Source organism: Astatotilapia calliptera, chromosome 4, assembly GCF_964374335.1.
Source record: "Astatotilapia calliptera chromosome 4, fAstCal68.1, whole genome shotgun sequence".
Lineage (NCBI taxonomy): Eukaryota > Metazoa > Chordata > Actinopteri > Cichliformes > Cichlidae > Astatotilapia > Astatotilapia calliptera.
The window spans coordinates 30,173,663-30,188,390 of record NC_137425.1 but is presented as its reverse complement, the minus strand read 5'-3'; the positions used below and the strand labels follow the sequence as shown (position 1 = coordinate 30,188,390).

At 38.6% G+C, this 14,728-nt stretch overlaps 1 long non-coding RNA gene across 1 annotated transcript; it reads right to left on the bottom strand.

The window, feature by feature from the left end:
* Window positions 1–2,927: 2,927 nt before the first annotated feature.
* LOC145428614 (uncharacterized) lies at window positions 2,928–6,378 on the bottom strand. Its single transcript, XR_013908913.1, has 2 exons — window positions 4,491–6,378; window positions 2,928–3,846 (listed from the first exon to the last, which is right to left on the bottom strand). It is a non-coding gene; the product is annotated as an uncharacterized LOC145428614 (long non-coding RNA).
* Between the last annotated feature and the right edge of the window lie 8,350 nt (window positions 6,379–14,728).

The window sequence follows — 14,728 nt, the reverse complement described above, 5'->3', positions numbered from 1 at the left end:
TGAAACTGATCAATGATCAGCTGATCAGTGTTTCTCTCTCTTGTTTGTTTATCGCCCAGAAACCAGTGGATGTCGCGCTAAACAGCAGCAGCATGTTTAAGCTTGATCAGCTGTTGTTAGAATTTATTTAATATTAATTTCTAGTATCAGCTGATGTTTGCTGGAGCCACAGCTGTAAAAGCTGCTGGTCATGATATCGGTTTGGTTATCTGGTGAGAAGGAAACATGAAGATGAAACCAGGAGATGTCCTTACTGAATCATCAGAGCTGAACAGGTGATGGAGAAGTTATGAACTGTTTCTGAGAAATAACACCAGGATCCTTTTCTAAGTAGCTGACAGCTGGTAACTGTGCAGGGGCGGGTCTAGCAAAGTTTTGCCAGGGGCCCAGGTAGGGCATTAACACAGAAAGGGGGGCACAAATAAAATACTTTTCTTTCTTATTCTCATTTGAAATGTCTCACTTTTAATAAATAATTATCTGAATCTTACAACAAACGATTTCATCTGATCAAAAATATATAGAAATCCATTATTGTACATAGTAATTTTTTTAGGGTCCCATCATAATTTCTTCAGAAGTAAGTACTGTATATGATGCCAGTATTTTCCCACATTTTCTAGATACTGTACCAGTACTGTGTGTACAATGCCATCAAAAAGTCAATTAAGTTTTATTCTTTCTCAGCTGTCTTTCTATCTCCTTTCACTTTTTAAAGGTTGCCATGTTAGAAAAAATATTTTGCCCTGCCATATTGATGTGGCAAATGAATGGTTTATCAAAATATATCTCAATCTGTCATCAGTAATCAGTAATTATCATGTCTCACCTCTAGTCTTCTCTGTCTTAATTTCAGGTTTTCACCATGTGTTGTAGATAGTTCAGGAGGTTAACTCGACCAAGCAGTCTACTTTCGGGTACTGTTTAGAATACCAGAATAGGGAGGATGGTGTAGATTTAAGTTTATTAGATTGATACATATGTACCAACAAGACAGTGTACATCACTGTGATAACAGTGTTTGTTTTCATTCAAAGGCTTTATGGTTTTTCCTATAATACCTGGTGGGCAGGTCTCTAGTCAAAATGCCCGGGCCAATTTTTTGTCCCAGTCCAGCCCTGGCTGGACCCCAGATACAAGAGTCTTTTCTTTCTAAGTTCATCTAAAGTCAATGAAGCAATAAAATGTGTTAGCCCTGAGCTGACCCCATCAATTGCTATTGGGAGAAGATTGGAAAAAGCACAACCTGGACCTTCATCACAACATTTACCATTAGCACCCATTTCAGACATCTTCTTTCTTAGTTAATCTATGGCAGCAGGTATATATGGAAGTTTTGGAAAACAGAATGAATTCTAATACAACTGCGATAATTGAATCCAGTGATATCCGTCACAGGGCAGGATACCTTAGAATACTGACAGAATCAAAAACACACTTACTACACTTCTACAAATTGGCTTTAATTTTTTTTAAGACTTGAAATTGCCTCAGTGACAATACGCTACAAAAAAATTCTCATTATTAATAAAATGTGTAAACCGTACTTTCTCCCCTCACACACAAGTACACAAGCACTCCCACTGTCACAAGCACCCATTTCCTGAACAAAACTTTGACTTTGATCTCAATTTTTCACTTATACTTGCTTGCAAAACATATTTTTGTAAATTTTGCATTGGACACTGTATTTTTTAATCCTATTATTTTTTTGTTATAATCAAATTATCTGAAATAAATATTTTTCTCTTTTATTCAGTTAGCACTTCATCATCAGCTGATTATGTAAACAGGATCATTCATCACTCATTTGGTGTGCAGATGCCAGAATGAATGAACGAAGTTCTGACCCTCTCCACACTCTTTATCTGGGTTGCTACAATGATTCTTAAATCTAGCTACGAGAAACACATCAAAACAATGTCACTACAATGTCAAAATATTAAGGGAAACTGTGTCACACACTCCGTGAGGTGTCCTCTAACCCATCACTAGATATCATTAGTGATGGGATGTACTGTGCCGAAGCTTTGGAGCATGTATCAAGAAATCCAGGAAGTTTTTTATAAAGCACATATCATGGCCTGTTTCTTTCAGGGTGAGTGATGTCACTGATCATGTCTGAGGCCTCGCTGTTATAGAAGGTGGTTCAAGTGTTACTGTTATAAGACACCCAAGAGGCCACTATAAACAGCTGAAATGACAGCAAAGATTATGACCGGGGGGGGGGTCTGAAGCCTCATGAAATTACACTTTTTCTGAACCAATTACACAGGAAACTTCACGACTTCCTGTGGTGTCATCTGGTCATCACTAGGTATTATTGATGCATGGTGCATAAATGCAAGATGTTAAATAAGGAAACAGACACTTTCTAAATACATACTTATGCTGAATGGTATTATTTTTGCTTACAGTAATATGGAGAAATTTTCACCTATGACACTGTGAGAAATCCTGGAGTCCTTTTTGACCACCTTATGTCCTTCAATGTGCACATTCAACACGTTGGCATATTAAACAAATATGTAGGACTGCCTTATAAATCAAGAATTGAATTCAAAATCCTTGTTCTTACATGCAAGATTTTGAATAATCAGGCCCTGTCCTAACTTAAAGATCTAATGCGCACCATATGACCCCAACAGAGCACTTTTCTTTCAGATTACAGACTTATTTTTAGTTTCTTGGGTGTTTAAAAGTATAAAGGGAGGCAGAGCTTTCAGCTTTCAGGAAGCTCTTCTGCAGTTTGGATTTGGGAGACAGACACCCTCTCTACTTTGAATATTAGGCTTAAGACTTTTCCTTTTGTTACAGCTTAGGGCTGTATCAGGTGACCCTGGTGTCTTTTTTTCTGTCTCCCTCCTCTCACCCCCAACCGGTCGAGGCAAATGGCCGCCTCTCCCTGTGCCTGGCTCTGCTGGAGGTTTCCTCCTGTTAAAAGGGAGTTTTCCCTTCCCACTGTCACCAAATGCTTGCTCATGGGGGGTTGTCTGATTGTTGGGGTTTTCCTCTGTTTTATTGTAGTGTGTCCCACCATTAATTCAGTTCAGTTCAGTTTTATTTATTATGTCCTTTATCCTGTTCTATGTTGTAATGAAGGTGTTTCCTTGCTTGCTGAGAGTAATTGAATTCTTTGTTTTAGGTAACAATGGATGCTTTTCTGGGCACATTTACCCTTAGTTAGCACTCCTCACTTTAGGAAAACATTTGCCATACCATTAAGAACCATACCTATACGTGATAAGTCATACATATTTATTAATTATTTGTTGACTACTTTGATTATTTATCATTCTTTTGTACAGCTACTCAGTGTATAATAGACAGATGCCATAAGACAAAGACATAATGTTAACCCTGGTCAAAACCAGTTTCTTTCAGGATGCTGACTCTGGAGATTATCTAAAACAAACAATCCCTGGCCATGCTCTTGGCAGAGATGAAATGCAAAAGCAGTGCTTCTGGATATCATGTTACATAATGGTAAAATGGTCCAATGAGGTTTAAATAGAACCTCCATTAATGGTAAAGGATGCAAAGGTAAGCCTAGTTACATCAGTGATGCATATCTCCTCGGATACCTGGCTAATAGAATTGGGTTAGAATTCGATGCAGAGTTTAAATACATCCCATGTGACCAGCCTTGTGGTTATAATGAGCTGCCTGTAAATAGATTTCTGGCAGCTTAGTAAAGAGTTTTGGGTGAAGAGTTTGGTCATTCAGGTGTGAGGCCCTGGGGCAGACCTAGGACAGGCTGGAGGGACTACATTCCTTTGTGGCTTGGGTATGCCCCACGATCCAGACCCGGAAAAGCAGCAGAAGATGGATGGATGATGGATAAAGCTATTTTCACAAAAAAAGAAAAAAAAAGTGATCTAATGCAAAATGGTACCAACAGCACAAACAAAAAATTTAGAGGACATAAGTAGTAATGGCAGTAACAGTAACTTGTGTATGGAGATTGACTCGCTTACAGAAACTGCAGTTTCTGGTATTTCTTTGCAGGCATCATTTTTCAACTCCAGAAGTTCCCACTTGGCTTGCACTAAGTAAACACAACGTAATAACGTTCCCTTCTGTATTCCTGTTATTATTTGAAAAGGAGAGTTTCTCTGACTGTTTCCTTTCTCTTTATATAGCTACATGTTTCTCCTGCAGAGTGCACCAGATATTGGAGACTTCAAAGAACCCAGGAGCTTTTCCATTCTACAGGTACAAGTAGTTCTTCTTTAGTCTTCTATCCCTGGTTCTCAGGATGAAGGTAAATGTATGCATTTTTCACAAGATACCCCGAGGAACCTGGTTGAATGCCTTCTCCAAGTCAACATTGCACATTCCCAGCTCAGGCTCCTTCCCCACCAGTGAGGTTAAATTCTGTGTACTACAAGCTTGTTTTGCAAACTGGATCAGGACCTGCACCTCTGAGTGCCACCCAATCCACTAAGCACTTAACCCCTTACGGCCACTTCTGTGGGTGGTGGACTCACAGGAAGACGTTCCCATGTCGTGTTTTTGGCCCACCAGATGCTCGCCCTAGAGACTCTATCAGGAGGTTAGTGTAAATCGACTGCAGTCTTGCCCTTCACCTGGGATCAATCTGCCATGGAACAACATAGCTCCTGGGATCACTGGGAGACACAAACTCCTCCACTGCAATAAGATGGCAATTCATAGAAAGCTATGTGTTAAAATGTTGTCTACAGGAGAACTGAAAGCTTGGAGCAGACAGTACAAATAAGTTATAGTATAAATAAAAGGACTGTGAGCACTGAAATGTGCGTGTTACGCTGGGCAAAAATGAACACTAACGTGCGTTACAATTTCTCTTGAATTAACTTGCCTTCCAGCTCTCATGTCCTATGAAGCATTTTTGTCGTTCTTAGCCCATAATCCAGTCTGAAAGAGCAGGACCGGAGTTAAAAGAGCTTGCTGATTTTAGGGTGAGGCTGCTCTCTTGGCTCTTGTACCAGTAACTCAGACCATGGTGAATCCTGGATGGGTTGCCAGTCTGTCACAGGGTTAACACAGAGAAACAGAATGACTGGCAAGCTATCAAGGACGCACCCTCCCTCCCTATGGCAGCCGGAATAGGCTCCACCCACCCTTCACCCACCTCGAACCTGAATTGAATAAGTGGAAGAGAGCGGAAGTAATATAAAGAGCCTGTTCATCTTTATATCACAGTTCTTCTGTTGAGTATAAGAAAAATGGAAACAGCCATATAATGACTGTAGTTCCATCAGAAAACGACAACTGGTGGCTGCAAAAAGTATTTATAAAAGTCCTGACGTTTAAAATTTGGCTAAACTTATACAATTACCACATCTAGTGGCAAAACAATGAAGGTGCAGCTTTTAGTATTTGTTTTGAAGAAGAAGAACAACTACTACTATTATTAAAATGAACATTTTAACAAACATTTAAAGCCTTTTAGAGGAAACATCTTGTCACAGGATAAACATCTAGAAACATATTAAAATCTAAAATTAAAAATAGCAATACAAAACAGTGATGGGGTAAGCATGAAAACAAACAAAAAAGTAAAAAAGAAACCCCCCCAAAACAAATCCCCACAGTCATATAAAAAGAAAACCAAAAGGAGGAGGTCTTCCTTAAAATATCATTGACTGTTGGACTAGGAAACAAATTAGTCTCAGACAGGCTAAGAAGAGTAAAAAGTGAAAAAATGTAAAGAAAAAAAAATGTAGCAATAGGAAGAATATAAATATATATGAAGTTTGGACAGACATAATTTCATTACACATTTCATTTCATTTCTCCCCATGTCCTTTAAAAAATATGTATTTAATTTTAATTATACTGAAAGATAATGTTCGTCATGTTTTATGACTGCAGTGCCAGTACTAACAACCAGATGTCGGCATTGTGAGGCTTCGCGTAAATGATCTCCAGCGTGAAAGCGAAACTTTTTGTTAGATATCACAAGCCGCAGTGATCCTTATTAACATTACAAATATACAACAGCTGTTTACTCTTTGTGTGTTTGAATGTAGAAGTGAAAAACTGTAGTGACACATAAGTGAATGCGTGGGAAGCTCTGCTCTGAGGTAATAAAGTCAAGGAGAATGCTGAACACTAAATAACTGCAGGAACTGTTGAACACCACAGACTGCTGGTGTGTAAGAGCACTAGAGCATCAGCAGGGGATTTCAACACCATAAAAGAACCCAAATGAAGTAATATAATACCTCTCTAAATGGTGTGGAAATACATAAATATAATGTCATTTGGTGAACACAATATGATATAATTTTAAATATGCAACCTGGCTACAGGAGAAAGATTTATTTCTATTCTGAATGTATTTATTTATTTATTTATTTTAATCTTCCGTCTGAAACATCGATCTTTCACTATTTTCTGTATTTTCTGTTACCAACTCATTCTATGCCAGAAAACCTACATCTCTAAATAAATTGCCTAAATTATTTGTTTTTCTGTTATTAATTTACCATTATGTTATGCAATTACTGCACACACCTTTTCATTAGAATATATTTAAAAACAAGTATTTTAATTTTATAATTCATGATATTCATTTGAATATGAATGTTATTTTAATTATTAAAATAATGCTATTTTTAATATTTCAGGGTTACTTGTAATGAATATAAATATATATAAATAATATAAAAATATACAAATAAGATGCACACACACACACACACACACACACACACACACACACACACACACACACACACACACACACACACACACACACACACACACACACGCACCTTTTACATGTGCTTGTACACATTATAATATAACAATATTCAAGAGCAACTGACGCAAGTATGTCTTCAGTTCTTTTAAATTCATTTTTTTGCTGTACAAATATACAAAAATTAGAAGACGGACACATTTATTATTATTATTATTATTATTGACAATGTTATGAAAGCAAAAACAGTAATTATAATTGTAATTATGTTTAAAAAATAAAATTGTATTCAACATTCTTGTGCACCACTCCAAACCTAATAAAAGGGACTAGTTTCCGTTAAATATTATTTTCAAGCAGCAGGGGGCGCAGTGCTGCAGTCCAGGATTTCAGGTCAAGGGACTGTAGGCAGATTTGTCTGATAAAATAAGATTAGATTTTCTGTTTCTGTCAATTAAAAAACAAAACAAAAAAGACCTTTCACCTACCTTCTTGGTGTGAGAAGTAGTCAACTAATGAGTTACCTGTCTGTGTTCTGCCTCCTGCATGCTCTTGCTTCACATGAGAAAGAGCAAACTTGGGACAGTATCCTAGTCTGAATATCCTGACAGAGGTTGGAGTTGAAGAATGAAAACAGCTTAATGGACTTGCTTTTCTACTGTACATGAGCACTCAAAGCTCTTTATACAACTAGATAAGAATAGATACTGTGTATACTCCCCACATAGAGCCTATTTAATAGGATAAAAAAAGTAATACCAAGAATTAATAATTTAATAACAGTAAAATTAGACATAGGATTGACCTTCACCGGCCTACATCATAAACCCAAGTTTCATGGAAACCAAAACTTCACTGCTGCTTTTCTTCAAATCTACCGCTTGGAATTCTTACACACATACACACACACACGCACACACACACGCACGCACACACACGCGCGCGCGCGCGCACACACACACACACACGCACGCACACACTCAGCTGAACATATGCACCATCTAAAGAAATGATCAATATTAATGGTGAGTTAAACATCTAAACATCAGCTGCACCATCAGTTCACCGCAACACTTAACATGCTGTGCGAGCATGAGATAGAGAGAGTTGATACTGACTGGTGCAGTGGTGATATGAAGCAAATCTCAATAATCAACACTGTGAAATTCCTGAACCCCGACCCTGCAGCTGACTGCACATAATTTTTAGATGTAAGGTGGCAGTTGAAGGAACCATTTGTTTATCTATCATTCCTAAGAGACTACAGCATTGAATTGGCTATCATGCAGGTCAACCTGTTATAACCCCTTAGCCACACTCAACCTTTAGAACATAATAAAGGTAAGGCACCACTTTACGAGCACACCGACACTACTTTTCCCATTAGGAAAAGTTTTTGTTTTATCCTGCATACTGGTCTATGTAAAAAGGCTAAGCAAAAGTGACAATATAAAAGTCAATTCTTAAGGGTGAAAAATAATTCAGATACAAGCAGCCTTTGCTAGTTTAGTTTTTTTAGATAAGCAAACTAAAAGCAGCAATGGCAAAAACCCAAATGAGGAGCACACCAGTGAATACTAGTACTAGTACTGGTGACATGTGGACAAAACACAAAGATCATCTTATAAACAAGAGTAAAAAGATATAAACACAATCAGTGACAAGCACAAGGGTGGAAAACAATTTGGAAAGACAAGGAAAGTAATACTTAAAAAAACCCCAGGAAAAATACTTAAACATTCAAACCTAGCGTTAGTTTCTATGGACAAGAATCCAGGTGAAGGCTGAAATGGGAGTTATCTTTCAACGAGCTTTATTATTGCAGTCGATACATAAATTCTGAAATACATTAATACTTACATCTTTAAAATAAGCAAATATTTAACCAAGACTCAATCTTAAAATATAGCTTCAGTTTTGTACTAAACTGATTTCCTGTCCTTGCACATAATTTTGCGCCTCTGACTTTTTAATCAAAGAATCTGATATTTTGTAATGCTCATAAGTGGAAAAGCTTGATCCATGTATATATAAACGTATCAGTTTTGCTTTTAGGCTTTCTCTGGGGCCTGTGTTTCTAGACCAGTCTTTATTTTTACATTTGTACTTGCAAAATCCAGTAAAAATATTGAATGCAGCTCTTTTGGAATGGCGTAAGCTCTGCAAGAGAAGATTCAGTACATATGCATTTATCAAGCTTTGACAAGTGCAGAGATCAAAGAGGAGAGGAAACACAGGAAATACATGTGAAGATGAAAACACAGCAAGTGATGGGAGGATGAGAGATTTTCATCAGTGGCAAGCAGGCAGCTCAGTTTTCCTTCCAACCTTAAAATGACCTGAGAGTGGATGGATGGAGATACAGGAAAAAAACAGATAAGTAGAGAGTAGCTAATGGAATTGTAGAGAGAGAGAAAATGAACATACTCACACACACCGATTCCAATCTAGTGAAGACATTCATTGCTTTCAGAATGGCAGAGAAAAGAAGAAACCAAGTGTGTGTCTGTCTTTCAAATTACCATGACAAAACGCTTGCCACCATGTGTTTAGCTTTAGGAGAAGGTATTTTTGTTTGAGTGTGACTTACTCAAATTCTTGCAGAAAGGGTAGTGAGGTCATTGAAAGGTTTTGGAAAGCAAAAGCTTTTTTTTTTGCATGGTGCATGGTAGTTCTAGACATTAAATAAAAAAGAAGTCAAACCAACCAAAGTCACATATATACGACAACAAACCTTCCGAGGTCTAAGTCATCAAAGGTGACGACCCTAACCCTAACACATTAAAACATTGATTATTACAGATATAATTATAATTACTTATTGTCAGCAGATTCCCATCCCATCTCCAGACAGCTGACAAGAACCCAGGTAAACAACAACAGCTGGTTATATGCTAATATTAATAAGATTAAGATGTTAGGCTCAAGCAGTGACTTATACAGAAAGGCAAACAAAGACAATCCCAAGTTTTCTTGCTGATGTACTAAAGGAGTTATTAACAAACTTTTCCCACTCCATCTTCTCTACATAGAAGACTTATACTTCCCCATATTTACAGTTGCTTCCACAAACTGTGGACATTGATGCAGGTGATTTGAATCTGAGCACAGTGCTATAAATAATCTCTGACTGCAATAGGATCTGCCTGTCTGTTATGTTTTCTCCCTCTAAATGTTGAAATATTTTAAAAATAATGAGCCTGGTTAGAATATGTAAGTAAGAAGGAAGTAGTAATATTTGTTAAAATGTAGATTGTAAAAGTAAAAAATTGTGAAAAAATATTTTGTAAATAAGGGTAAATATGTTAAGGCTTTAAATAATAATAATAGCAGATCCTCTACCCTCAGGAGGACAGTGAGGCTGCAACTCTAACTCTGAAAACAGAAGCTGTGAGATGGACCTTTAAAAAGGTAAATCCTCACAAAGCTCCAGGACCAGACGGCATCCCAGGCCGGCTACTCAGAGTGTGTGCCGACCAGCTGGCAGAGGTGTTCACCAACATCTTCAACCTCTCCCTGAGGCAGTCAGTGGTCCCCACGTCCCTCAAAGCATCCACCATCATTCCCGTTCCCAAAAAATCAGTGGTCTACTGTCTGAATGACTACCGTCCTGTTGCACTGACATCCGTCATCATGAAGTGCCTGGAGCGGCTGGTCAAAGGTCGTATCTGCTCCTCCCTCCCTGACACACTGGACCCTCTTCAGTTTGCCTATCGGACAAACAGAGCCACAGAGGATGCCATCGCCCTGGCAACGCACACCACCCTCACTCACCTGGAGAAAGGGAATACATATGCAAGGATGCTCTTCATCGACTACAGCTTGGCATTTAACACCATCATCCCCTCAAAACTTGCCACGAAGCTCGTCAACCTTGGGCTGGGAACACCGATCTGCAGATGGATTCTAAACTTCCTCACAAACAGGCCCCAAGTGGTGAGAGTTGGTAAGCACACCTGGTCCTGTGTTTAGGATCATCACTCATCCTAAACACAGGTACGCCACAGGGTTGTGTGCTTAGCCCCCTCCTATATTCCCTGTTCACACACGACTGTGTTGCTAAACAAGAGTCCAACATCATCATCAAGTTTGCGGATGACACAACCATCATAGGCCTCATCACAGACAACGATGAGACGGCCTATAGAGAGGAGGTGATGGCGCTGTACGAGTGGTGCCTGGAAAATAACCTGACTCTCAACATCAGCAAAACTAGAGAGATGATAGTGGACTACCGGAAACGACCAGTCAGAGAACACCAGCCCATCCACATCAAGGTGTCAAGGTCGAAAGGGTCAGCAGCTTCAAATTCCTTGGAGTCAACATCACTGAGGACTTCTCCTGGACCCTTCACACAGACACTGCTATCAGGAAAGCTCGCCAGCAGCTTTACTTCCTGAGGAGGCTGAGGAAGTTTAGCATGAATGCCAACATCACCTCAAATTTTTACAGATGTGCAATTGAGAGCTTGCTGACGAGCTGCATCACAGTTTGGTACGGACGCTGCTCTGCCAGCAGCCGTAAATCACTACAGAGGGTGGTGAAGGCAGCAGAGCACATCACTGGCACGAGGCTTCCTGCCATTCAGGACATTTATCTCCAGCGATGCCTCCGTAAAGCACACAGCATCATCAAGGACCACAGCCACCCAGCACATCAGCTCTTCTCCTTGTTACCATCTGGCAGACGTTACAGTAGCCTGTCTGCTTGGACTACAAGACTTAAAAACAGTTTTTACCACCAAGCCATAGAACACCTCAACCACAACACTTAAACACACACAACACAGCACTCAGAAGCTACCCTGCAGCTTCACAAGTACTCTGTTTAATCTGCACTGGTCACTCCATTTTATTGTCATTGATATTTATATTTAAAAAAGTGCAATACTGTAATTTTCTGCTGCTCATTCCTGTGCAATATCCCATCTGCCCTCCCGTCATATTTCTTTTCAAGATTTTCTTATTTAATCACTAGTGTACATATATTTATATTTATAGATACATATATATTTAGTCATCTTTTCTCTTTTACCATGTCTCTCTAATATTTGGCTCCTTACTATTTTTCTATTTTCTTTAATATTTTCTTTTCTTTTATTATATTTTCTCCTACTGTATCATGCTGCTGAGTGACTGCTGCTCGTCAAACACATTTCATTGCAATGTTGACCCTGTGCTAACTTGCATATGACAAATAAAACTGAAAACTGCAAACTGAAAACTAACAGTTATTCAACAGCAGACAAATTAGTGTTTTCGCTCTGCCCCAATCACACTGTCTTCCTTTCTTTATTGTCAGATCATCTGTAATATTCAGTGATTTCAGTCTGTTCAGTTCTCCCTGTTTTGTTCAGCTTTGTGAGTGTGTGTTTTGGAGACTTTAGGACTTTTTCAAGGACTCCGTATTCCACCAGAATAAAGTCTGATCTTTTGTTTATCCAGGTTGCTACAAAAGTCTGCATTGGGTCCCACCACAGGGTCTGTGTCACTCCTGTTGGCCTCTGACCAAGCCTCTTGTGTTGTCCTGCCACCTTTGCTGATGCCAAACACTATAGACAAGCTATTAATTAATATTAATTACAATGAATGCCACAACCGCTTTCAGTCAAACACAGTGCATTACTGTGAACTTCCCCATATTTACAGTTGCTTCCACAAACTGTGGACATTGATGCAGGTGATTTGAATCTGAGCACAGTGCTATGAATAATCTCTGACTGCAATAGGATTTGCCTGTCTGTTATGTTTTCTCCCTCTAAATGTTGAAATATTTTCAAAGTAATGAGCCTGCTTAGAATATGTAAGTAAGAAGGAAGTAGTAATATTTGTTAAAATGTAGATCGTAAAAGTAAAAAATTGTGAAAAAATATTTTGTAAATAAGGGTAAATATGTTAAGGCTTTAAATAACAGTTATTCAACAGCAGACAAATTAGTTTTGTCTCTCTAAAGCAGTCCTGGGAACATCTTCACTGGAAGTCCTTAGTTTAGCTTGTTTCTTGTGGTTGTAATTTTCAATTTTGGTGACTGATGTCAGCCTACCAACTACATACGTCCCTCCACACTACATCCTAACTGTCATCATATCCTGCCAACCTACTAATCTCTGCACAGGGAGAGCAGTTAGTTAGTTCTTCACCACTTTACCTTCCTTTACTGAGATGAACCAGACAGAAGAAATACTGTTGACTTCAGTAATGTTGGAATGGAAAACTCTGATTAAAGCTCCTCTAATCAAAATGGGATGATGCCAGCAAAAAAAAAAAAAAAACTTTGAAAAATTGGAGTCCTTAAAAGTTTGCAAGTGTTTGCTCTAAGCATCTGTTTTTTCAAAGTCATTTTTTATTAGCCTCAAGTCCCTCAAGTTTTGACAGTTAGGGAATGTAACCATACACATCATACTCATACCACTGTCAATAATGGTGGTTTAGGGGTAATAATTTGGGCTTGTCTTGTAAACAGGACCTGAGCCCTTTGCAGTCACTGAGCTGACTATAAATTCCTCAGTATAGTAAAATATTTTAGAGTCAATGTGAGGTCATGTAACTGCTAAAACCAGACCAAAAATTGGGTCATGCAACAGGACAATAATGTCAAGTGCACCAGCAAACAACATAATGGCTGAAAATGTAAAAGCTCAAGATGCTCAATATTTTTTAAATGCCTTGGCAGGCTCCAAACGACACATATGCATAAATAATTCTCACAAACCTCAGTTAACTGAAGAAACTGTAAAGTAGTTAAGGCATAGTGAATTGAATGAAGTGATATCTTGATAGAAGATGCATATGGGCAAAATGGTTGAACGACAGTTAATTAGAAATGTTAAATCTGCTAGTTTCTCAAACCAGAAAAAACTAAGCATGCCTGTTTAGCATGTGGCTAAATTACAAATCATAATTTTATGTCTTCGCTAGTGACCTGGTTAAGAGGTTAATCTCAAAAGAACCTATTTGGTCTGTGGATTGTAAGTGGAGCCACTCTACTGTCTCCTTCTCTTTCTATTATTTACACCTTTCCCTTCACAGTCACTCATTGAGCCGGAGCAACCAGAAGGTGCTCATTTGGTATATCTGCACACTCACAAGCACACATACACACTCCTTAATGCATGGCAGCATGCTGTGTCGCATGTCCCCAGGGTGTATGTGTGTGATGGAGAATAGGAAGAAAGTCATTGCCCTACTGATGAACCCACTATGGTTCTCTTCTCTTCCATCACCTTCCCATGTGTGACATATGCAGTGCAATGATAGCAAGCCTGAAACCGTTCCTGTCCATCTTCATTTCCAAAGCAACAGAACAAACTAAAGGAATTTACAGAATTAATGAATTAAACACCTTGTAGGAAGTGCACATGCACACTCACCCCCCCCCCCCCCCCCACGCACCCACACACACCCCCACACCTTGGGGTCATCACTGATGACCTCATAGGTTTAAACCTGGCTAGCAATTAAACACACTACTTATGAGAAGCTAAATGCATGCAAACACAGAGTTACTGAAATACCAACTATAGTTGGTATTTCAGTAACTCTGTGTTTAACAACAGTAACATACTGTTGCTAGTATGTTCAGTGTATAGTTATTATGTAGTTATAGTTATTATTATTATATAGTTATTATATAGTTATTATATGGTTATTATATAGTTGTTAGTATGTTCAGTCTGGAAAGTGGTTTCTATAGAAACCACTTTTCAGACTTAAACCAACTATTGGATGAGGCTCTATAGAAGTGACACACAGAACCTACAAGCACTTTTGATTTTCTCATTAGCTACATTGGGTAAGATGTTCACTCACCCAAATAACCTACCATGTATGTTAGGACCACAGGAGGAAGCCAGAATCCCATTGGGAAATCCATGCATCTATCTAGGATCTTTCAGTATGTAACCACTGCCAATATGCCACTCAGGGCAATCACACCAGGAAGTTATTTTCAGTTTCATTCATAGTGCTAAATCACAACAACAGTCACATCAAGGCGCTTGATATTGTAAAGTAAAGACCCGACAATAATACAGAGAAA